The 27278-nt window shown below is 35.3% G+C and overlaps 1 long non-coding RNA gene across 1 annotated transcript in view; it reads right to left on the bottom strand.

Moving 5' to 3' along the window:
* Positions 1-19397, bottom strand: part of LOC129503971 (uncharacterized) — a 96247-nt gene extending 76850 nt beyond the window's left edge. The window contains exon 1 of the long non-coding RNA XR_008663265.1: positions 19319-19397. This is a non-coding gene — a long non-coding RNA (uncharacterized LOC129503971). The remainder of the gene's footprint in view (positions 1-19318) is intronic.
* Between the last annotated feature and the right edge of the window lie 7881 nt (positions 19398-27278).

The raw sequence follows: 27278 nt of genomic DNA, 5'->3' as shown, positions 1-27278 counted from the left end.
ACCCTCAATCTGCCTTTTTTTTTTTTTGTAATTTAAATTTTAGTTAACATACAGTGCAATATTGGTTTCAGGAGTGGGATTTAGTGATTCATCACTTACATACAATACCCAGTGTTCATCACAAGTGCCCTCCTTATCCCTGTCACTCTTTAACCCATCTCCCACCATCTCTCCCATCAACTCTCAGGTTGTTCTCTATCGTTAAGAGTCTCTTATGGTGGTTTCTCTCTCTCCATTTTCTCTTTTCCCCCTTCCCAAATGTTCATCTGGTTTCTTTCTTAAACCCACATATGAGTGAGATCATATTGTATTTGTCTTTCTCTGACTGACTTATCTCACTTAGCATAATATACTTTAGCTCCAATCATATCATTGCAAATCGCAAGATTTCATTATATTTGATGGCTGAGTATTATTCTATTGTTATATATGCCACTTTTTATCTATCCATCAGTGGATGGACATTTGGCTGTTGATAATGCTGCTATAAGCATCATGGTGTATGTGTCCCTTTGAGTCAGTATTTTTGTATCCTTTGGGTAAATACCTAGTAATGCAATTACTGGATTGTAGGGTAGCTCTATTTTTAACTTTTTGAAGAACTTCCATTCTGTTGTCCAGAGTGACTGCACCAGTTTGCATTCCCACCAACAGTGTAAGAGGGCTCCTCTTTCTCTGCATCCTTTCCAACATCTGTTGTTTTCTGTGTTGTTAATTTTAGCTATTCTGACAGATATGAGGTGTTATCTCATCATGGTTTTGATTTGTATTTCCATGATGATGAGTGATGTTGAGCATCTTTCCTGTATCTGTTAGCCATCTGGATGTCTTCTTTGGAAAAATGTCTGTTCATGTCTTCTGCCCGTTTCTTAACTAGATTGTTTTTTTGGGGTATTGAGTTTGATAAGTTCTTTATAGATTTCAGATACTAATTATCAGATATCATAATTTGTAAATGTCTTCTTCCATTCTGTCGGTTGCTTTTGAGTTTCGTTGATTGTTTCCTTCGCTATGAAGACTTTTATCTTGATGAAGCTCTAATAGTTAATTTTTGCTTTTGTTTCTCTTGCCTCCAGATACATATCCAGCAAGAAGTGGCTATGGCTGATGTCAAAGAGGTTGCTGCTTTGTGTTGTCCCCCAGGAATTTGATGGTTCACTGTCTCACATTTAAGTCTTTAATCCTTTTTCATTTGCTTTTGCATATGGTGTAAGAAAGTGGTGGAGTTTCATTCTTTTGCATGTTCCTGTCCAGTTTTCCCATCATTTGTTGAAGAGACTGTCTTTTTTCCATTGGATATCCTTTCCTTTTTCATCAAAGATTAGTTGCCCATATTGTTGTGGATCCAATTCTGGGTTTTCTATTCTGTTCCATTGATCTATGGCTCTATTCTTGTACTAGTACCATACTTTCTTGATCACTGTAGTTTTGTAATATAACATGAAATCTGGAATCATGATGCTTCCAGTTATGTTTTCCTTTTTTAGGATTACTTTGACTATTCAGAGTCTTTTGTTGTTCCATACAAGTTTTAGGATTGTTTGTCCTAGCTCTGTGAAAAATTCTGGTGGTATTTTGATAAGGATTTCATTAAAGTGTACATTGCTTTGGGTAGTATAGACATTTTAATGCTGTTTATTTTTCTAATCCATGAGCATGGAATGCTTTTCCATTTTTTTAATCTTCTTTATTTCTTTCATAAGTGATAGGTAGTTTTCAGAGTACAGATTTTTCACCTTTCAGTTAGGTTTATTTCTAGTTATTGTTTTTTGTGCAATTGCAAATGGGATCGATTCCTTGAATTCTCTTTCTGCTGCTTTGTTATTGGTTTAGAGCAATACAACAGATTTCTGCACATTGATTTTATATCCTAGAACTTTGCTGAATTCATGTGTTAGTTCTAGCAATTTATTGGTGGAGACTTTCAGGTTTTCTACATAGAATATCATGTTATCTGCAAATAGTGAAAGTTTGATTACTCTTGTCAATTTGCATGCCTTTTATTTCTTTTTGTTGTCTGATTGCTGAGGCTAGGGCTTCAACTACTAAAAAGTGGTACAAATGGAAACCCTTGTCTAATTCCTGATCATAGGGGAAAGCCTCTTGATTTTTCCCCATTGCAGGTGATATTAGCTGTGGGTCTTTCATACATGGCCTTTATGATGTTGAAGTATGTTCCCTCTATCCTTGTTTTATTGAGGGTTTTTATCAAGTATAGATGTTGTATTTTGTCAGCTGCCTTTTCTGCATCCATTAACAGGATCATATGTTTTTTTTTATTCTTTCTTTTATTATGTAGTATATCATGTTGATTGATCTGTGAATTTTTATCCACACTTGAAGCAAGGAATAAATCCCACTTGATCATGGCAAATAATTCTGTTAATGTACTGTTGAATTTGATTTGCTAGTATTTTGTTGAGAATTTTTACATTGATGTTCATGAGGGATACTGGTCTATAATTCTCTTTTCTTTAAATGTCTAATAGAATTCCTCTGGGAATCCATCTGTCCCTAGACTTTTGTCTGTTAGGAGATTTTTGATTACTGATTCAATTTCTTGGCTAGTTATGGGTCTGTTCATATTTTCTATTTCATCCTGTTTCAGTTCTGGTAGTGTGTAGGTTTCTAGGAATTTGTCCATTTCTTCTAGGTTGCTCAGTTTGTAGGCATAAAATTTTTCATTATATTCTATTATAATTGCTTGTATTCCTGTGGTATTGGTTGTGATCTCTCATCTTTCATTCATAATTTTATCTATTTGGGTCCTTCCTCTTTTCTTTTTGATATGTCTGGCTAGGGTTTTATCAATTTTATTAATTCTTTTGGTTGGTCCATCATACTGATTCTTTTTCTTGTTTCTATATAATTTGCTTATCTATTCTTTATTTCTTATCTTATGACTATTATTTATTTATTACCTATCATTTATTTCTTATCTTATTCTTTTCTAATATTTATTATTTCCCTTCTTCTGCTGGCTTTAGGCATTATTTACTGTTCTTTTTCTATCTCCTTTAGGTGTAAGATTAGATTGCATATTTGAGAGTTTTCTTGCTTCTCGTGGTAGGCCTATATTGATATATATTTCCTTCTTAGGACTGTCTTTAGGACCTTGCATCCTAAGGTTTTGGACTGTCATGTTTTCATTTTCATTTGATTCCATGTATTTTTTAATTGCTTTTTAAATTTCCTGGTTGACCCATTCATTCTTTAGTAAGATGATTTTTAACTTCCATGTGTTTATGATCTTTCCAAATTTTGATTGTGGTTGATTTCAAGTTTCATAGCATTGTCATTGGAAAATATGCATGTTATGACCTCAATCTTTTTGTACTTATTGAGGGCTGATTTGTGACCCAGTATGTGATCTATTCTGGAGAATATTCCATGTGCGTTCAAAAAGAATGTGTAGTCTGCTGATTTTAGGTGAAATGTTCTGAATATATCTATTAAATCCAGTGTGTCATTCACATGTAGTTCAGTGTGTCATTCACAGCCCTAGTTACCTTGTTGACTTCCTGCTTAGATGATTTGTCTATTAATGTAAGTGGGGTGTTATAGTCCTTGACTATCATTGTATTATTATCAGTAAGTTTCTTTGTGTTTGTTATAAATTGTTTTACAAATTTTGGTGTTCCCAAGTTGTGGCATAAATATTTATAATTGTTAGGTCTTCTTGATAAATAGACCACTGAATTATGATATAATGCCCTTTTCATCTCTTTACAGTCTTTATTTTAAATTCTAGTTTGTTTGATATAAGTATGGCTACTCTGGCTATCTTTTGATGTCTTTAGCATGATGGATGGTTCTCCATCTCATTTTCGATGTGTAGTTACCTTTAGATCTAAAATGAGTCTCTTGTAGGTAGCATATAGATGTATCTTATATTTTTATCCATTTTGATACTTTATGTCTTTTGATTGGAGCATTTAATCTATTTACATTCAGAGTGATTATTGAAATATATCAATTTAGTGTCATTGTGTTACATATAGACTTGGTGTTTCTGGTGATGTTCTCTGATCCTTTCTAGTCCTCATTGCTTTTGGTCTCCCCCACCCCATTCAAAGGTTCCCCCTCAATATTTCTTGCAGGAATGGTTTAGTGGTCCCAAACTCCTTTAGTTTTTGTTTGTCTGGGAAAATGTGTAGCTCTTCTATTTTGAATAGCAGCCTAGCTGAAGTATTCTTGGCTGTATATTTTTCCCATTTAGTACATTGAATACATCCTGCCACTCTCTTCTGGCCTCTAAGTTTCTGTAAACGGATCTTTTTCCCCTTTCTGTTTGCAAAATTCATTCCTTGTCTGTGCATTTTGTGAATTTGACCGTGACATGCCATTGTAGTAGTTTACATTTGTTGAATTTAATGAGAATTCACTGTGTTTGTTAGATTTTTTTTAATTTTTATTTTATTTTATTTATTTATGATGGGCACACAGTGAGAGAGAGAGAGAGGCAGAGACATAGGCAGAGGGAGAAGCAGGCTCCATGCACCGGGAGCCTGATGTGGGATTCGATCCCGGGTCTCCAGGATCGCGCCCCGGGCCAAAGGCAGGCGTTAAACCGCTGCGCCACCCAGGGATCCCTGTTTGTTAGATTTTTTTTTTATTTTTTATTTTTTAATTTAGTTATGTTAGTCACAGAGAGAGAGAGGCAGAGACACAGGCAGAGGGAGAAGCAGGCTCCATGCACCGGCAGCCCGACGTGGGACTCGATCCCGGGTCTCCAGGATCGCGCCCTGGGCCAAAGGCAGGCGCCAAACAGCTGCGCCACCCAGGGATCCCTGTTTGTTAGATTTTGATGCATGTATCCTTCCCCAGATTAGGGAAGTTTTCAGCTATAATTTGCTCAAATAAAACTTCTGCCACTTTTTCTTTCTCTTGCTCTTCTGGGACTCCTATGATATTAATGTTATTCCATTTTTAAAAGTCGCTGAAAAAAAAATGCATCACTGAGTTCCCTAAGTCTACCTTCATAATGCATTACCTTTGTTTCCCTCTTCTTTCAGCCTCATTATTTTCCATAGTTTTATCTTCTATATCCCTGATTCATTCCTCTGCTTCATCCTCATTTAGCTAAAGCAATTTTGGAAAAGAAAAGCAAAGTTAGAGGCATCACAATTCTGGGCTTCAAGTTATACTACAAAGCTGTAGTAATTAAAACAATATGATACTGACATAAAAATAGACACATGGATCAATAGAACAGAACAGAAAACTGACAACAATATGGTCAGCTAATCTTTGACAAAAAGGGAAAAGGTATTCAATGGGAAAATGTCTCCTCAAAAATGATGTTGGAAAAACTGGACAGCAATATGCAAAAGAATAAAACTGGAACATTTTCTTATATCATACACAAAAACAAATTCCTAAGGGATTAAAGACCTAAATGTGAGACCTGAAACCATAAAAGTCTTTGAAGAGAACACAGGCAGTAACTTTTTTGACATAGTCTTAGAAATTTTTCTAGATGTTTTCTGAGGCAAAGGAAAGAATAGAAAATAAACTATTGATACCAACATCAAAATAAAAACTTTCTACACAGGAGAGGAAAGAATCAACAAAACCAAAAGACAGCATTCAGAATGGGAGAAGATATTTGCAAATGACATATCTGATAGAGGGTTAGTATCCAAAATCTATAAAGAATTTTTCACTCAACACCAAAAAAAACCCCAAATAATCCAGTTAAGAAATGGGCAAAACACATGAACAAACATTTTTCCAAAGAAGACATACAGATGACCAACAGATATATGAAAATATGCTCATCCCTTATCATCATTGAAATGTAAATCAAAACTACAATGAGATGTTACCCCTCACACTTGTCCAAATGGCTAAAATCAACAACACAAGAAAAAACCAGCCATTGGTGAGAATGTGGAGAAATAGGAATCCTCTTGCACTGTTGTTGGTGGTTGTGCAAACCAGTGCAACCACTGTGAAAAACAATTTTGGAGGTTCCTCAAAAATTAAAAGTGGAACTACCCTAAGATCCAGCAATCACACTGTTAGATATTTACACAAAGAATACAAAAACACAAATTTAAAGCTGTGTATGTATCCTGATATTTATAGCAGCCATGTCCACAGTAGCCAAATTAATGAAACAGCTCAATTATCCATTGATTGTTGAATGAATAAAGATGCAGTGTATATATATATATATATATATATATATATATATATATATATATATAAATGGGATTATATATTTTTTTATAGCTAAGTATTACTCAGCTATAAAAAGAGAATAAAGTCTCGCCATTTGTAATGACATGGATGGAGCTAGAGAATATAATGCTAAGTGAAATAAATCAGTCAGAGAAAGACAAATACCATATGATTTCATTCATATGTTGAATTTAAGAAACAAAACAAACTAGCAAATGGAAAAAGAGAGAGAGGCAAACCAAGAAACAGACATTTAACTATGGAAAACAAATTGAAGGTTACCAGAAGGGAGGTGGGTAGGAGGATGGTTTAAGTAGGCGATGGGAATTAAAAAGTGTACTTGTTGTTGTGATGAGTACTGGATGATGTATAGAAGTTTTCAATCACTATATTGTACACTTGAAATTAACATTACACTATATGTTAATAACTGGAATGTAAATAAAATCTTTTAAATCTTCATTTCATGAAAACTCCACTGTATTCATATCAATTGCCTGATTCAGATAGGGCCTGAAACACTCATGTAATACCCTTTTTCGTATATTTTTTAGCAATGTGTTCTTTGATTACCTTCACATCCCAAAAACTTTGTAATGACATTTTTTTCATAAAAAATACATCAGTTTTTATGATAATTTAGCAATAAAAACCTACATTATTATTTACAAAGTTTCTTCAGCTTCATACCTTCTGTCAAATTTTAAGATCATTTTGGATTTGGGAAAATTTCTCAGGTTTTCTTTACGTATGAGCCATCAAATGTTAAAGTTTTATCAAATTTCTGAACTGTACATTACAAACTTTCTTCCTTCACTACTCACATGCTTCCAGTGTCAGTAATAGCATGGAAATACTCAAATCACAATGTGATGTGTGGCTCTGCTTTTTTTGTAATGGTGCCAAATGAGTTTGTACACTGGGCAGTAGGAGGATTGCTGGGAACCATTGCTACGCCTGAATAGCCAGCAATACAGAAAACTATTCATGGGAGTGATTGAGAATGTAAATATATTCCACAGACCCCAAGTGAAAGTATCCCTAACTCAATTTCCCTGCAGCTGGGTCCTGAAAACATACATGACCACATCAAATCCATGATTGGAAGGCAAGTGTGATGGTGGGTTGTCAGAGTGGAAAAAAACAGCCTTATATATTGCAATTAAGATATACTTTGCCGGGGATCCCTGGGTGGCGCAGTGGTTTAGCGCCTGCCTTTGGCCCAGGGCGCGATCCTGGAGACCCGGGATCGAATCCCACGTCGGGCTCCCGGTGCATGGAGCCTGCTTCTCCCTCTGCCTGTGTCTCTGCCTCTCTCTCTCTCTCTCTCTGTGACTATCATAAATAAATAAAAATTAAAAAAAATTAAAAAAAAAAGATATACTTTGCCAAATTTATAAAAAAAACAATGACTATGTGACCACATTGCTAGAGCTGATTCCAGGCTTGTGGCATTAAGGACATGAAGCCTGATATATGTTTCAGTAAATCCACTTCTGTTCTTCATTTTAGTAGTCCTACAGGTGATTTGCTTGGACCAATTTATAGCCTTGGGGTTAGGAGGATGCAATCGTGCACATCTTTCCAACTCTGTTTTCATAGACCTCATGTTCGGAGATTAGAAATTAGTCTTAGTGGGAGAACTTACATCATAGAAAAGGGCAAATACCACAAATAAAGCCCTTTATTGGGGGGTTAGAGGGTGAAGGAGCTGTTCTTTACCAACAGAACACTTGTCCTGTTATCAGTTTAAGTAACACATTTAAAATGTAGAATGAGAATTCGAGATAATAATCAATATTCAGAACTTGAATTAACATTAAATATTCTCCCCTCTGTAAACTTCAGCCATTCTCAGACTAGAAACTTATCCTGAGAATGGGTTTAGAAATCAGGATAGTTCTCTCTTTTTCAACTCTACTTCCCCAGTTACCAACAGCTTTAGACTCTGAATAAAGAGTAGAAATGCAGCAGAAAGATCTATTTTTTGGTACTTTTGCATTATTTGGGCTTAGATTTTAAACTGAACCTTTTTTCTCTTTTAAGATTTTTAAATCTTCCTTTGTGTTTTGTTTGCATATTCCTATTGCTGATTTACACCCAGAGGAAAGTCTATATAAGGACAGAGGGAGAATGTGGCTTGTCTGTAAACTGAGGAGAAGCCTCTAGAGAAGCCTGGTGACACTGACCTTGGGTTTCTAGCCTTCAGACTTGTGAGAAAATAATCTAGGGATTAGGACGTAGCTATCTTGGGGAGGAGGTGGCATTATTCTACCTACCACACAGGCCATCAAAATCCTCAATAATATCATAGCTAAGTCTGGATTTTCCATCTATACTGATCTTTGAATTCCAATTTTGTCCTTTTAATGGAAGCTAACAGTGTCAATCTAGTAGGTAGGTGGTTGGAGTTACATAAGAAAATGTTTATAATATCCTTAGCATAGGATCTGGCACATAGTAAATGCTCAACAAAATTCAGCTATTGTAATATTTATTGTCAATAACTGAATAAAATGGATTTACCTCATATTTTCAACCATTTTATAATCAATGTTTAAATATCCCTAGACATCAAACCTCCTGTGCACCAGAGTAGGCCATGGCATACTGCAGATTTTCCTCAAAGCATTCACATGAGTGTCCAACTACCTTGGAGTTTCTGATTAGACATCTCACAATATAATGTATATTATTGTGATAAATGTTCCTTCAGAATTCTTAAATATTATAAAATATCAACCATGATAGAAAAAAAATATGAATTTCCTACCCATTTCTCATCTCAGCCAGATAGACCTGCTAAGCAAATATCTTCGGAAGCAATTCTGGTTAAGTGTCCTTTTAATATTCTTTAGGATGAGGTCAGCCTAATGCCTTTGGTTCATCTGCTTTCTAACAGCATATCAGAACTCCTTTCACATCTTTCTTATCTTTCATTAATGAAGTCGCTTATCCACAACTTTTCCCTAAAACTCATATACATATACACACACACTGTGTTGCCCCTTAACGCCCTAGTGAGAGTAGTAACACCTATTATGCTCAGTAACAGACTGTTGGAATAATGTGAACACATTTTGAAAACTATAGAGCGCTCTACAAGTGTAAGACATCACATTGTTCATTACAGATACTTGTCTTGATAATGGAGATATTTGACATGTGGAAGTGGTTAAGTATGATTATTTTACCAATGTAAAATACCTCTTCTAAAACTTTGCTGGCTACTCTTACTTTAATGACTAAAAGGGATGATTGTTTTCCTGGAAAAAAGACTAGCTTGGTTTTCATTTGAAGTAAAATAAAAATTAAGATCCTTCAAGTAATATTATACTTACATCCAGGGCATTCCTCCTGTGTCTATTGCCTCCATAGAAGTTAAAAGAAATCCAGTAATAATGAATGATTTTTGGCCTATATATCAATTGCTACAGCATTTCATTGTTAATTTTTATTCAAAATTAAATATGGAACCAAATAGAGGTACTACTATTCTCTGCTAGTCCTTCCTATTAACATGTCCCTCCCATATTTCTAGCTTGTAAATGCAGCCATCATATATAAGACCGCCTTCTTTGTGGGAAAGCTTGTCTAATATCTCTGGGTAATGAGTTTAAAAAAATATTTACTAATGGTAAGTGCTACTATGTTCCTGCCCTGGTAAGAAATAAAACAGATAATGTTCCCGTATTGCTTACATGTCAGTGCGGATATAAATAGTCTAAGAATAAAGTCTCTGTGTGTGTGTGTGTGTGTGTGTGTATACACACACACACACACACATATTCGTATCACTAAGTGAATCAAGTATACTTATATAAGTATGTTTGTATATATAGTGATAAGTACTGCCAATAAGAGAGGGGGAAGTAGAATAGGAGCTATAGTCCCAGAGAATATTAGGGAAGTATCCTAGATATTTGAAAGTAGAAGGGAAAATTAAGGGAAAATTGGAAAGGGCCAAGAAATAAGCTGAGGAAGAAGATGCTGCTGGGGTGGTGGGGGGAGGTAAATGCCCTCAGTGGGCAGGGAATATACTTGGTATGTATGAGGAGTTGAAGAAGTAGTCAAGGTTCAGAGTATGTAGACTTGTAGACTGTGATGAGAATTTAGAATTTTATTCTTAATACAACCAAATTCTGAGTGTGACACAATGACAGGTCCATACCGAAATTTTCAAAGTATCACTGAAGCTGTTTTGTGTAAATAGTGACTGGTAAGGAGTGCAAAAGTTTAATCAGAGATACCAGATAGAATTGTATTGTAAGAGCTCTGATGGAAGGTGATAACAGCTTTCTCTTTAGTTTTAGCAAGCAGAAACAAGGGGTCAGATTCTGTATGTATGTATTTTTAGAGAGAGAGAAAGGGAGGGGTGGGGAGGAGCAGAGGGAGAGGGAGAGAATAAATCTTAAGCAGGTTCCACACCCAACAAAGAGCCTGACATGGGGCTCATTCTCACAACCCTGAGATCATGGCCTGACCTGAAATCAAGAGTCAGATGCTTAACAGACTAAGCCACCCAGATGCCCCCCTCTATTTATTTTAAGTTAGATACAAGAGTATGTGCTCTCAGATTAGATATGAGCTATAAGAGAAGTGTCAAGGATAATTACAAGGTTTTTGGTCTATACAACTGAAAAGATGGAATTGCCATTTGCTGTGATAGGAAGTCCACAGGAGATAGATAAATGGTTTTCGGGGTTAAGATAAAGAGTGAGTCAGGTTTAGAGTATATATACATTGCTTCAGACAGTCTGGACTAGCCATTGCCAAGATGGAGAAGACTTCAGGGTAATCAGGAGTTTACTCTGGATAATAAAAGCTTGAGATTTTCATAGATGCTCAGTTGGAGGCAACAATTAGGAGTAGATTAAATACACAGAACTGGATTTGAGAAGAAAAAAAGTACTGGGTTGGAATTATACATTTGAAAGTTGTCAGTGCAATTATGGTATTTAAGGCCATATGACTGGATGAAATCATCTAGGACACAAATGTAAACAAAGAAGAGAAAATGTTCAAGGACTGAGCCAATTTATTTTGATGAGTATATTGAAACCCAGACTAATTAAGGGATTTCCTCTAGTGTAGCTAATGATCTCCAGGACCAGGATTAGAAATGCAATCTGCTTAATCTCTAGCCAGTGCTCTTTCCAATAAACATGCCTCTACCTTGGGTTAAAATGTAAATATATGTTTCCTATGTAGCCATATATTAACACACCCGAGGACAAATAAATTCTAAGGCACCCTTCTAGCTTTGAATGTGGATTTCCATGAATGTGGATTCCCAAAGGCGTTCTTCACCTCAGAACACCATACAACCAACAGTCATTGTGTGGAGCTCATCAACACACTCTAAGACAATATGCCTTCATCAAATTGCAACTGCTACCAAAAGAAAAGTGCAGTCATCTACTACAGCTCCAAAACACAAATCCTGCAAAGAAAGGCATAAGGTTTATGGCATCAAGGAAATAAAATAATCTTACTGTAACTCTTACAATGGAATGATCACTTTCCCTTTATAGTACAGTGATATTAACTATATATCTCACCCACCAGTTAGGGAATTCCTGAGAGCCAAGGATCTTTTGCTATAGGTATTTGCACTCTCCTGATTATAGAAACTGTTACCTGGCAGATTTTCAATGAATGGTGTTTGGGGGGGAAAAAATGACAGAATGAAGGAAGAAAAAAAAAGATGAAAATGCTATGCTATTAACATTAAGAAGTGTAGAAACTGAGAGAATTTGTTAACTGGCAGTCATTAGTCCTGATAGAATAGTTTCAGTCAAGTAGGAGAATAGGAAAAGATAACCCTAAGAAATAGAAGGGAAAAAGAAGGGGATTATGGAAGAAAAGGCAAGATCAGGACAAGGAGAGCCCAGAACCTTAAAAAAAAAAAAAAAAAAAAAAAAAAAGGAAAAAGAAAAAGAAAGAAAAATCCAGTCATGATGAGAAAGCTTAAAGTTGCAAACAAATATAATGGATGTCCGAAGGCCTGGAAAATATGAAAGAGGGAGAGAGATTAAAGAGGGTTGGTTCACTGATTAGTTAGACTTGTAGGAGCAGAGGAACGTTTTCTTATGATATAAGTGGGGAGTAAATTGGTCAAGAACATTTTGATGTAGCAAACAATTCAGATAAAGGTGAACTTAATCATAGTGAGGTGGGAAACAAGGTCACTCTTTGAAGTGAAGAAGATGATGGTGTGTTTGGCTAGTATATGAAGTCTCTGAAAGTATTAGAACAGTCACTGTGAGGACTCTCATAAAAAGTCCCCAGGAGATAGTAGATAGTTTTCTGAGTTGGAAAAAAAGGATGAAAGCGGTATGAATTTGAAATGGAAATAGTATTGTTTCAAACAGTCTTTAGTGGAAAAGTTTTACTAGCTCTAATTTTGTAAAATAATTATGCAAGTACAATTGTGAATAGTCCCTATCCTTGGAAATATAATTTATAGAGAGTTTAATACAAACATATCACTTCTTGAGTAATTTACTGTGTGTTGCGTTTTTAATTTGAGCACCTCTCATGAAATAACTGATTTTATTCTCCACCAAATTCTATGAGATAGAATCTATTAATATCTCCATTTTAGTTATGACTACCTGAGGCATAGAAGTAGGCCAAACTCTGAGCTGGAGTTCAAATGCCATGGTCTTAAACACAGAGTGAGGAGTGAGTGACCAAAATTAAATAAATTTGTATTTGTATGTGCATGAAGCTTTTTCTTTTCTTATCAGTCCTGTGGTGTAAAGAAAAATGAAAGAGCTAAATCAAAAGCAGATCAAAGCTGAACAACCATTAAGACAAAGAAATGAAATGAGACAGCAGTGTTCTGAAAAATGGAAAATTTCAAGTAAGAAAAACACACATAATGATTTAAGAGATGAAAAATCCAGAAATATGTGGGGTCAACATATTTCACCTGGTTAAAACAATATCTTTGGTAAAGGGAATCTCTGGGAAAGAGTTTCATTTAAAATGATAAAAGCCATTAAAGTTCACACTATAGAAATTTCAATAGGGTTAAAAGTGAACTTCTTCCAGGATTATGAAGGGAAATGTATGAACTGGAAGAGAACCCATTAAAGAATACTATATATATATTTTTTATATCTTGGAATAGTTTGAGAGAAGGCCATTCATTCACTTATTCCTTTAATTTGTTTAACACTTATTTGTGCTTAGAATTATGTAGTGGTAATTTAATTGTGGGATAGTTAGGAAATGAACATAGACAATTTCAGTTTATTGACTTTAGATGGCATCTGAATAACTTTACCAAGGAAGCATTTTGTCTAAAGGAAAGATCTGCTGGTTGTTAAAATAGGAAAATGAGAGAATGTCTACTGTAACAGGTAAGAAAGTTTAAGAAAACAGATTTCTTGGCTTAGGCTCTGGAGACCTATGTCCAGGTGAGTCTCTCCCACCTACCAGCATGTGACTTTGTGCAGACTGCTTCTAGCCTCCTTGGGCCTCCATTCTCTCATCTGTAGAGAAGGAGTTGATATGTCAGGACCTTTCTGGATCTACCATCAATGAGTTCAAAGACATGCATACCATCAATGAGTATCTAATATTAAGATTGAGACCCAAAACACAAAGAATATAATGATGACTCACTGATGATAAGGATTCCTCTCTTGAATGAACTTCATTAGGACCTGTCTTTGGCCTGTTGACCCCATTTGGTATAGAAACCCCACACTTAGAATCTAATCAAGTTCTTCATCTTCCCCACTTGATAACTAATCAAGTTCCTGTGTTGATTTTTTGTCTACTGCCTCCCTTACTCTGTACATTGACTATAAATCCCCATCTGTCTTTGCTGTATCAGAAGTTGAGCTCAGTTCTATACTGAAGTCTCTCTCCTACTGCAATAGCTCAATACAATCTGACCTGCTGTATTTAGCAGATGTCCAGTGCAAATTCTCTTTGACATTAAAGATACCAGAAATTGAACTTTACAACTACCGGATGTAGAAATTTGAGATGAACATAAGGACAAAGATAGAGAATACATGGAATCTGATTTCTTAATATTAGCAAGCAGATTTAAAAAGTAATATTTATGGGGAGGTGGTTGTGGATGTGTGTGGAGTGAGAAAGAGAGAAACAGAGAGAGAGAGAGAGAGATTGATTTTAACAAAGAGTTATTGTGCACATCTTTTGGAAAGGAAGATATGGGTCTATCTGTTTTTCTGAAAGATTTTGTGTACTGGTCATTGTGGAGAGCTCCATTTTTCCCCTGTAAAATGAGATAAAATTGTGCCCTTGTTTTAGTTTCTTTTGCATAAATGGTATGTTTATTTTCCATATTTGAAAGTTTAGAAGAATTAGACGAAGTGTTGCACAGATTGTGGAATCCTAGAGCATACTTCTTTCCTTCTTTCTTATACTCATGCTTAGCCATTTAAATAGTATGAAAATAATACATTTAAATGTCTAAACACTATTTAGACTAGCCCAGGATGCCATTTTAAAATATCCCTAATTGTCTTTATCTCCCCTGGCCCCAAGGGAATAACTTGTTCTGGCTCCATTGGGGTTTTATGAATTTTATTTATTGTAAAAAGATATGCTTGAAAATAAGGCAACTTGTGCTTTTATTTATGATCTTAAAACAGATATTTGCTGTTATGGAGAATGTTTTCAAACACATGCATAGAAAATAAACTAAATACCTAAAAATATTTTGTCTGAGAAAAGCCGCAAGTGCCTGAAGACCATTTCACAGGTATGTTGGTAAAAATTGCCCTGATGATTGCAAAGGTCTTAACTGTGGAAGAAGAACTTTTACTCTCCATGAGCAGATTCTCATATATTTATTTTGGACAATACCTCACCTGAGATTATTTTTTTATATTCTTTTACAGGCCAATCTTAAGTTAGACATTTAAGAACACCAAAAAACATTTTCTTGTATTAAGGATATTGACAAAAAATATAAACATGCACTTTCTGAAATATCTGGATCTTATCCAAACTGTCACCTTGGTTAACTTTTACATGATTTAAAATGATATGGAGGGATAAATGGAAAGAAAATCTAATTCACATTGGAAAGGAAGACTAGAAATTCAAATGGCAACTAAAATAGATTTATCATAGGATATTCAGTAAGTGAAGAAACAAAAGAAATGCATATAAAATCATAAAGAAATATTTAGAATACAAGGCAGCATGTTTAAAATATTTATATATAGCACTTACATATTTATAATTCATATACTGATTATTTGATATTGAGATAACCTAAAAGAGTAACTTGTAGAAAAAAGGTACATATAAATATAGATAAAAACAAATAAGAAAACATCAATGCTTAATAAGTGAACTATAGCTAACTCAACAATTACCAATAAGATGACTTTCATTAGTTTTAAACCTACAATGAAGATCATTAGTTCTTTGGCTTTACTCAGTCCTAGGTTAAATTTCAAAGTAGAACAGGTATGAATGTGATTCACTAACAGTTTCCTTTCAATAGCTTTTTTCTCTTTCTAGTACTTATTCTTTTCCTAAACAGTTCTCTATTCTGCATCCTAAAAGCAAGCTAGCCTGATTCTAGTTTGTTGTCAACAAATCCCTGCTAAGCTTATTATATCTCCTAAGAGAGTTGCAATTTTAATAGGATTTCATATAAAAAATTTTGCCTCTTTATACAAACTATTATTAAAACAATATAATAGAAGAGAAATTTGAAAATAAAACCAACTAAATAATTCCAACACAATACGCCAATAGTGCTTTTGTAATTTTTGCTACTCTCTAGTCTGACCATATAAAAAACTAAGGTTCATATAATTTTGGAATCTCCTTCTTTTTTAAAATTTATTATTAAATTAAATTGTAAAACTGTATCATTAAATCACTTTCTACTCTTTTGGTAATTTTTTAAAATGCAGAACATAACATTTTAGATATGAGAAGTTCTGTTTTGCTTTTGTAGGTATTTTTAATTAATTAAAAAACAAGTTTAAGAAATCAATGTGTAGGGAAGCCACGGTGGCTCAGGGGTTTAGTGCTGCCTTCAGCCCAGGGTGTGGTCCTGGAGACCCGGGATCGAGTCCTACGTCAGGCTCCCTACATGGAGTCTGCTTCTCCCTCTGCCTCTCTCTCTCTCTCTCTCTCTCTCTCTCTGTCTGTCTCTGTCTCTCATGGATAAATAAATAAAATCTTAAAAAAAATTAACATGTAGAAACAATTTTCAAGTTCTCTAGAATAGTGATATTGCTTTTCAAAAGCTTTTTACCAATTTACAGTGCTTCCAGTTAATGTATAAATGTACCAGTTTTACCCCTACCTCATTAGCATTGGGTATTATGTTCTTTAATTTAATAGGTTTTAAATGTACCTTTTCATTGTTTTAATTTGCAAGTCTTTAATTACTAGAGAACTTATTCATGTCACCAGATGTTTATTTTCTTCCTGGATTTTTTTTTAATTAATTATCCCCTCTTGTTATAGATCCACTTAGCTACTGGTATCTTGATGTTGCACAACTTTGAAAATGTACCCTGTATTTTAAACAGTATCTATTTTTAATGTTTGATTCATTTTTCATCTACTTCTTGTTTTCTATATTGCTTAAATTTATTTGTGAAAATTTAAATGAGATTTCTAGTGGTTTTAAACTTTTTTGGCCATGGTAATGAGGGCACAGAGTGATATTTTGAAAGGCTTCTGGATTTTTCTGGTACTGTTCAAAACATATCAAATAGGCATGCTTCGTTAGCATCTTTAGCATTACAGATTCCAGTAATGAGTTCTTTTATGCAGATCTATGGTACATGGAGATTCCTGATAATGAAATGTATCCTAATAGGAATATGTATTTAAATTAATAAAGGCACTGAGATAATGCAGCAAAAATGGCTAGGCTAAAAGGATTGAGAAGGAAAGCAATGGTAAAGCTATAAATTGTATAGCTTCTCAAATTGGATGGGATCAGGCAAAGGCAAGTAATATCCTAATGCTTGGAGAATGTAAGCAAAAATATAAAGGAATATAACTATAGTAATGAAATATCCTGAAAAAAAGTAAGCAAATATCAAATACTTTTGTAGTCAGCTCATATGTATTATGTATGCATACAGCAGCTACTATTGAAGTTTGGTTTGAGTGCTTTACCAAACCTTTATGAATAGAGAGGAAAACAGAGATGCAGTAACTAACTCATTAAAGTCCACAGAGCAAGACAGTGACAAAATCAACACCTAGTTCACAAATGCATTATGTTTGTTTTGCTTTCAGCCTTGGTTCCAGGATTTCCCTCACATTATATTGGACAGATGCAGGGAGGCAGGGAGTAATAACAACTAAAGAAAAAGAAACAATAAACAGTGTGAAACCTTCTTGCAGTGGTTTTGATGGTTTGGCTAATTAGAGAAATGGTGGTAAAACCTGTTTCAGTGCACCTGGCACACCCACGCACACCTCAGACCCCACTGCCAAAAAAAATCATGTTTGTTTTATTTTCTCATTGTCTTCATCTGATGTAGGGTTCATTGTAATAACATCCAGATTTACTGTGAAGTCTTAATTAGTGAAAATATACTAACTTTACTGGTACTGTAGGGTTTTCATTTTTGCTTTCTGACGTTTATGTGAAGCTGCTATGTAATAAATACACTATTTGCAAGTTCTTGAAGAGCCACAAGACTTAATGTGACATCTGACTCACTTACATTTAGTGGAATTCTGGACTTAAACTGAATCGATTTCTGACTTACTTGCTAATGATCTCTCCAACAATATTCGTGAGGTTTCTTTTGTTCTCAATTCATCCATAGTCTTTGACTATACTTTTTTTTTCTTCCCTAGCAGCTCCATTTTTTTCTGGTTGAATTTGTACTATTTAGTCCCTGGTAAAATTTCTGGTGGTCCAGAATATGTTTTTGAGAACAATACACATCTTATATTTTATCTCTTCTTCAACCACTGTGAAGGTGATTCGTGGAGACGAGATTTAGGGAGCTAGAGCAAATCTGAGGGAGCTCCAAAAGGAGATGATATGAAATGAGTGCAAAAAGGAAAACCAATCTGGGACATCTTTTGAAGCTAACAGAGAAAGTATAAAACAGAGAGAGAGAGAGAGAGAGAGAGAGAGAGAGAGAGAGAAGGTAGGAGGGAGAATTGGTGCTTTCTAATTGCTATGACTCAATTCTCTATCCTCAAATGCAAATGCCAAAGAAATATTTCAGTTTCATCTCTGTATTCTCTCTCAATTTTCTTAAGGAATGTAAATCGAAGAGTACAACTGAAAACTTAAAATAAATATGTCATTGTTTTTCAGACAAGAATATTACTTATTTTCAACCATATGAAAGTTTGGCAAGTCCTGTGGTCTCCCACAACAGATTCCAAATTAGATCCTGATGTTGGAATTCTAGATCTTGGATCCTGAAGGATAGAGAATCAGGGATGTTGGGTACTAATTCTAAAATTAAAATAAATACCTAAGAAAAGAAAAAGCATGTCCATCCTGGCTCATCAAAAAACTGAATATAGAAAAAAATAAATAATTGAAATAATAATAAAATTGAAGGAAGAGACTTGCTCAGGAAAGGAGATTAAAATTGGTTTAAAAAAGAAAGCAAACAAACCCCAAAGCCCAAAGATACAAATATGTAAAGGCATATAAAGAAACAGAATGATTTTGAAGTAATTGAGCATTACAACCTGAGAAAATTTAAGAAAATACTGGGGAGTAAAGAGATTTAATATACTTAAGCATTTGTTCTTTCACACACTAGGGAAATAAATTAACAACACATCAAATAGTCCCCATGGGTTCTCTTTTCTTTGCGAGCAACTAATCATTTTCACTTTTGCCTGGGGCTCTGAAACCTTCGGAATTAACTTGGAGCAGGTTATCAGGGAGTGTTTTTGGTTGCCTGATTGAGTCAAAAGGGTGAAAGAAAATAGTTAATGGACAATTAAGATGTCTGCCAGTCCAGGGCCACAGATTAGTTTTCATTCTAATGTCTCTCAATTAGCTGCTGAAAATTCAGTACAAAACAGACTTGATATGTAGAGAGTAATTAGCACTTTCATACAAACATGGATTAGGGGCAACCTTGATGTTAGCAGAAAATAGGATGCTAGTAAAAGTTACCTTGAAGGAATAGTAGAGATGCAAAGCCTGCGTAGATTCGCTAGGCCACAGTCTTGACATGCTTCCACGTACAGCCCAAATCCGGAGTTACTAAAGTCAAACTTACTGACTACTTTGGAGCAGTGCAAGGTCTTCCTGGCTTAGATAAAAGCAAACAATCACATGAACTGAAAAAACAAAACAAAACAAAAAAAAAAAAACAGAAACCAGGACTGTCTTTTGAAATGAACTTGTAGTAATCAGTGAATTTCTGTGGGAAGAACAAAGCTAATTACAAATAGCAATAGCAATACCAGCTCTGGGAAAATAAAATTCTACCATCGTTTCATCCTGTAGCTCTCCAGCATTGTACTGAACCCTCAGGATCCTCACTGTCTCACGCAACAACAGAAGAGCTTGGACATGATGAACACTAAGATCTAGTGCAGATCTGAAATCCCATGATTCTGTAACTGAGTTCTTAACCCTTTCATAAACATTGCTTTTATCCATTCCACTGGGAAAATTTGCACTACAAAATTACCGAATATTTAATGCCCAAATCAAAGTAAAGACCACCTAATCTAGTGTATTCCATGATACTTATGAGACATTTAAGAATAAGAATGAAGGGCAGACCACCCCCCCAAAAAAAATGATGAGCAGTAGATCAGACTATATCCTCAAAGGGCATTTTAGAATGATTTTTTTTAAAGATTTTATTTATTTAAGAGAGAAGAGGGAGGGATCCCTGGGTGGCGCAGCGGTTTGGCGCCTGCCTTTGGCCCGGGGCATGATCCTGGAGATCCGGGATCGAATCCCACGTCGGGCTCCCGGTGCATGGAGCCTGCTTCTCCCTCTGCCTGTGTCTCTGCCTCTCTCTCTCACTGTGTGCCTATCATAAATAAATTAAAAAAAAAAAAATTAAAAAAAAAAAAAAAGAGAGAAGAGGGAGAGAGAGAATGCAAGTGGGGGTGAGGGGAGTGGAGAAGCAGAAGGGGAGGGAGAGGGAGTGGGAAAGAATCTCAAGCAGAATCCATGCGGAGTGCAGAGCCCCATGTGGGGCTCAGTCGCACAACCATGAGACCATGACTGGAGCAGAAACCAAGAATGGGATGCACAACCAACTGAGCCACTCAGGCATCCCAATTTCTGTTTTTTTTTTTTTTTTTAATGTGTAAGTATATTTGTCTAACAAGTATGGTAAATAGAAACATTTTTATTTTAAAATATAGTAAAATATATTTACAATACGATATCAGGAAAGCCAATTAAAATAACATGTGTTTCTCTTTATGGGTTCTAGATACAATAATTTAAGATACAATAATAATTGAGACAGGACAATTTATGTGGCATACAACTGAGCATAATAGCCATGTGATGACTTTTTATACTTTATTATAAACTCATTTAATTATCATTCATCCATTTTATTGATTTAATGGATACTTATTAGATGCCAACAACTATGCAAGGTATGGAGGTGAGGATACTCAACTACAAAGACCATTATTCTCGACTTCAATAATCTTAGTATTTAATTAACTTTAATATATAAAATATAAATCTTCCAGAGAAAACTCAATCATCTTATTTTTCCCCCTAATGATAGACTTATCTCTCTCTTTATAAACAATAGAAATGCTGATACTGCTTCTACTCAGACAGCATTATTTTATATTGTTTCTACTGCTCACGTCTTTCAACAATCTTTTAGGCCAATGTTATCTTCAAAACTCATATATCAACCCAACTGAATGTTATTTTGACTGAGGAAAAACCACATATCCTTCACCTTTTATTGATCAATTGTGAAGAAAGGAAATGCTGGTAAGTTATACATAATAAAAATAACAACTAATATATCTTAATTTGTGAGTAAAGACATTTGTATGGATGTGTAAAATAAGGAAATACATAAGATAGATAGAAATAAAAATCAAGAGCGAGCATGCCTATGGAAGTTAAAAAAATCAGAGAAAAGGAGCACCTGGTAACTTAGTTGGTTCAGTGTCTGCCTTCAGCTCAGGTCATGATCTTGGGGGTCCTAGGATTGTGGGGATCCTCACTTAGTAGGAAGCCTGCCTCTTTCTCTGGTCGTCCCCCTGCTTGTGCTCTCTTTCTCTCAAATAAATAAAATCTTTAAAAAAGAGAAAAGAAAATCAGAGAATAAAAAAGACAACACAAAACAAGGGCAATATTAAAATAAATAAATAAATGCATAAAGTAGCATAACATGGGCCCAACTTCTATCAGAAAGATGCTAAAAACCTACTCTTGTGTCTCTGAGTAGCAACAGATGAAGCAGCTTGATGAATGTTGCTCTGGGCCCTAGCTTCATCCACAGAGGTCACAGAGGCTTATTGATGATCCAAGAGGCATAAAAGGGTTGGGAAGAAGAATTATAGCACGAGGAGTGACAAACTCAATCTGATTACAGAATCTAAGTCTCTATCTTTCTCCAGATTAATATTGAATTCTAACTATATTGACCTTATCTAATATCATGGAACTATTAATTTAATAATATGGGAAAGAAAAAATAACAAAAGAGAATAAAGCACCTATAATTTTGAAAGATGTTGAAGGGGGAATCAATAAATAGAATTTTGTTTTCTTGGACAGAGCTCCTGGGCAGCTTTTCCAAGACATGAGCTGCTTGATCACGAACATCCGAGGAGGTTCAGAGGAACTAATGAAGGGCCATGTATTCATGATTGATTGCCCATGAGCTTTATGGGTTCTCCATAGCTGATTTGGCTACTGAATGTAAGCAATGGAAAAATAAGCATAAATCTTAGCAATATTTATTTTGACCAGTATAAGTGCCACAAAGCATTACAGATGCATTTTTTTAAATAGAGAAGGATATTATATGTTAGACTTCAAGAAGACAGTGACATTTTTTTTTATTCCAAAGTACCTTTTACTTTTTCTTTTTATCTGTATTTCATACCTTCCTATTCTTGAATTTGCTAGTTCAGATTACCAAATTCATCAAACCAGGAGAAACTATGTATAAAAATTAGATAATTTTATTTATATAATATTAATATTGCTACTATTTATATCTTTTGAGCTATTTTCAGCAACTGTACCAATAAAACTAAAGTACACCAAGAAAAGCAAAGTAAAAAAAATCATATTATGTAAAATTATGAAAAAATAGTAGAATATAGTCAATAATATTGTAAAGAAAAAATTATAATTTTAAATACTATTTCAAATCCCTGTACTTGCATGATCTTAAAGGGTAAAGTATGGGCAATCCTAATTCAGTGTCAATCATAGAGTGGGAAGGCAGCATAAACATTTTACATTTCAATTTCCTGTTTGTTTCTTCAATATCTCTGGACAAGGAGGATCAAGCTAATATTTGCTTCTAGTGTAGATAGTATAAATAATGGTTAAAAACCTAGACTCTGGACTAAGGCTTTGTGGTGAGTCTTGCCTTTTCCATCTTAGACAACACACTAAATCTAAGTTTGCAATATTGGACAAATTATTCAATTTTTGTGGCCCACTGTTTCCTCACTTTAAAAACGGAGATCATGATAGTACCTACCTCAGTGGTCCAAGAAGGCCATTAAATGAATCTAGCATTTAAAATAGTGCCTGACTCAGTGGAGTCTCTAAAATCTTCAGCGATTATTAGTATCATGTGATTGCCCTATCTTTGTTGGATAATCTTTAATATAGAAAAGTATTCCATATATTGAATCAAACCTGTCTGCCTAAAACTTGGTTCCATCTTTCCCTTCTTGGTCCCTTCTTTCCAAAGGAAGAAATTTAGTGGTTGTTTTACTTAATAGTTATTCATAATTAGAAAGCAGAGCCCATGTTCCTTCCTTCTTCCCTTCCTTCCTCCCTTCCTTCCTTCATACCTTCCTTTTGTTCTTTTGAGGCTGAAAACACACTCAGTTTCTTCACACATCATTTTTTTCCAAGTCTTTGCCATCTAGCTTCCTTCCTCTTAAAATTCCAATTCACTAATGTCATCCTTCCAACATAACATTTAGGAAATTATATGAAAATCCAGTACATACACATTTATCATCATTTCACATTAGAAGTCTTATTTCCTTCTATCCAATTCAGTTTCAGATTCCATTATTTTAAATCTAGAACATCATATTTTTTGTTTCTTGATTTACTTAGAAAATGATAGAAAAATAGAATATCAGAGTTAGAAAACAATTTAAAAATCAAATAGTCCAAATCCCTTGTTTACAAATGAGGAAATTATAATTGTAGACTGGCTAGGGGAACAATTTTACTAAGGTTCCAAGACTTATTTTCCTAATATCAATGAAACCAGGACTTGGCCTAGAATCCAAGACCCATAGGTCAATATTTTTACTCCAGCGCCAGATCTAATTGACTGCTAGTCATCCTGATGGGGAAGATCTAAAATTTTAATCTGGCTCCAAGGGAAAGAGTGCTATTAGAAATGTCTGCCTTAGCAAAGGAATAGAAAGTGGTACACTCTTATTTCAGATTTCCTGTTTTTAATATAAAATACTCTTAATCCAGATCACTTCAAGACTGATTAAGTAAGCAATTGATTTTTCTGAATCCAGGTGAGAAACTTCACATTTATATTTATCAGATTATTAATTATTATTTTGAGCCTATTCTAGTCCATTGACCTATTCTCAGATCTTGATTCTGATATGAAATATATTTGCTATTCTTTATATTCATAAGACACACCAAATTTGATAAGCATAAAAATATATCTTTATCAAATCATTCATTAAAATGTAGAACAAGGTTATTTTTAATACTTCCATAATATTTATCTCACATATTTCCTAAACTAGAGCTGAAAGCAAATATTCCATCTGCCAAGGGTATATCTAAGAGCAATCTAGGAGCAGATCTAATGAACAGGTCATATCCCAGCTACTCCAATTTCCTTTTTAATATGATTTCATGGGAATAGGAGTGTGAGGAGAATAACTACACATACCTTAGAAAATACTATTGTTTGTTTAATATAAAGGAGTAAAAGAAAGGATGAGTAAGCAGCTTAGGGGTAGGAGTACATGGGAAAGAACTGCTGAGGGCAGACAGCAGTAGGGAGAAGAGGAAATACATTTCCAGGTAGGCCAATTAAAAACTTAAAAAAAAAATTAGTTTAAGTATTTTATAGATCAAAGCAAGAACATCAGCTAGCCCAGAAAACTAAATTGCAACTCTGCAAAGGACTTCCCGTTTTCCTGCACCATGAGGTAGGACAATGCCTGAAGCATTCAGGCAGCCTCTAGTTTTGAAGTGGAGCAGGTCACAGCAATCCCTAGTACTTACTGGCCAGTTCAAAACATTTCACTCCATTTCACTCCTGAGACCAATAAAGGAGTAAGTTGTGAATATTGAAGCACTAGCCAGCATGGCACCTGGCTGCCCAGGAAACATTTCATTTGCTAGGCCTTAAAGGCAGCTTGCTTATGGGTCTTTCAAAATCTCTACTGGTTTCTCATTGCTATTAGAGGACACTAATAAGAGGACACAGCAAACAAAATTAACGTTTAGCTGCTTTCTCCAGTTACCACGGAGTCAAATACTGGGACTTTTTCTGGTTACTATATTTTTATTATGACCTGGGCTCTTACAACAGTAAAAACAAAACCCAAAAACCAAGAAAACAAAACATAAGTAATCAAGAAATATGTTTCACACTATAGGAGGAATTGTGATGGCAGCCAGCACCTGGGAATATATATGTACACAAGGGGCCATTGTGCTTGTGTGTATTTCTACTGCTCAGTCAAGGCAAACAGCAAGCAGCTGGCTGTGACTAGCTCAGACTAATAAGCATAAAATCAACATAGGCTGATCCAGGCTGAATATCAGCATCTGTTAGGCCATTGTCTCTGCTGCTATGTGGGAAGCAGAAGGAAGAGCCGAATAGACAGCCTGCTCTGAGGCAGAACTCAAGATGAGGGGCCCCTAACCACCTGCCAAGGTGTTAGTGGAGAAGCCATGGTAGGAAGAGGCTGCCAAACCCACAGAGAAGGCACCTCATGCAACCTGTAAACTCTGTGCCCTTCTCCAGTTACACTTTCCCCTAGGGCTGCTCTAACCCAGTTTTAAGCAAAAGGCAGTGAAAAAAAAGAGCTATTAATGAATCAGGAATTAGTATTAAAGATCAGGAGATGTATTATCATTTCATGCTTCATTACACTTTGCAGAGAAAGCAAGAGGAACAAAGGAGGCAGATCCTCTCTCACTGCAACAAACGGTGAGGTTGTCCTCTGATCTGAAGAAGAAATATTGAAAAATAAGACGTTAATTCTCACATCAGATATGAGTAATAATTCACTTCTCACCTACTGTGTCCTCATCCTGCTGGGATTTTTCCTAGTTTAGTGTTGTCCTCAGGCATATTTGCCACTTCCTATGACCCCGGAAGCACTCAGGCCTTGCCATTCTGCTCAGATTCTCCCAATGCCTGATTACTCCACAAAGTAAACTCTTCATCTCTCTTGGCAGGACAACCTCTTGAATCATAATTTAAAGGCCAAGGCAGAAAACTGATAGACAAACAAGGGATGTCCTTTCCAATTCCTCTTGTCTAGTATGCCAGATTGGATGTTTGAAAATAATTATTTCCTCTTACTACTCCTCAAATAAAAATAAACTGAAAATTACTTGACATTTCTTTTAGCAGGGTAAGAATGTTAGATTTCTGCAGAGCATTTTCTACAGTGGAAGAGTTTGGATGTGGAAATTTAGTGTGTTAAAAAGTTGTGTTTTAAAAGTGTGAGCTAGAGGGATGTACATGATTGGTATTGAAAGGGGCAAAATACCACTCCAAATATGCCATTTTTTTATATTATTTTGAGCTGCAGGCTCTCGAAAAGCAACAAATGTGGGGAAGCTTCCTCTGAACTCTTCTTATCTGCTTAAGACAGATCTTCCAGAAGAACTCAGTTTTCATAAATCCCTTCCTCAGGGGTTCAATCAACCAGGAAGGACTGACTCATCACAGGAGAGGAGTAGAAGTCGACGTCACATCTAGACAAACTTTGTCACAAACTATCATACTTGTCTCTTCTGCTAAGGGCCCAGTCATCTTTCCTAAAAATCATTTATTCTCTCCTATGTGACCAACATCTCCCCTCACCTTTTCCTTTTAAGATGGGATTTTTTATTTATTTTATTTTTTTTTAAGATTTTATTTATTAATTCATGAGAGACACAGAAAAAGAGAGGCAGAGGGAGAAGCAGGCTCCATGCAGGGAGCCCAATGTGGGACTCGATCCTGGGACTGTAGGATCATGCCCTGGGCAGAAGGCAAGCACTCAACTGCTGAGCCATCCAGGCATTCCTAAAATGGGATTTTTTAAAAAAGATTACTTGAGTGACAGAGAAAGTGAGAGAGTGCACTAGCAAGGGGGTGGGGGCAGAAGGAGAAGCAGACTCCTCACTGAGCAGGGAGCCCAATGACATAGTGCTTGATCCCAGGATCCTGAGATCATGGTCTGAGCTGAAAGCAGCCTCTTAACTGAATGAACCACCCAGGCACCTCTTAAAATGGGATTTAATCCTAAATTCTAATCCACCTGGAGGATTTATTCATTTTTCCCTGGGTATTTCCCACATATGCCAGAGGTATACATGTTAGTAAACTTCTGTTTGTTTTTCTCTTATTAATCTGTTTTTCTCTTATTAATCTGTTTATAGGGGTCTCAACTTAGAACTCAGAAGAGTAGAGGGAATATTACTCTTCCTCCCTAATAGTATGCAAACATTCAAACATTTTTGTGGTGACTAAAGAGTATATGTTATGAGTCTTTAAAAGAAAGCCAAGAGAAATTGCTGTTTTGGTTCACCAGGAGACATTAAAGATAATAGCAAGGAGAAGCAGAAGAGATCAGAGACATAGAATCTGCACTATTTAGTATAAATGCAAAGAAAGGGTAGTTTATGAATGAAATGTGACAAATTCATAAACTGTGATTCACTGTGGAGA

This window comes from Nyctereutes procyonoides, unplaced genomic scaffold, assembly GCF_905146905.1.
Source record: "Nyctereutes procyonoides isolate TBG_1078 unplaced genomic scaffold, NYPRO_anot_genome, whole genome shotgun sequence".
In the NCBI taxonomy this organism is placed as follows: Eukaryota; Metazoa; Chordata; class Mammalia; order Carnivora; family Canidae; genus Nyctereutes; species Nyctereutes procyonoides.
Note: the sequence above shows the minus strand (reverse complement) of the source record. Positions and strands in the feature narration are given on the sequence as shown.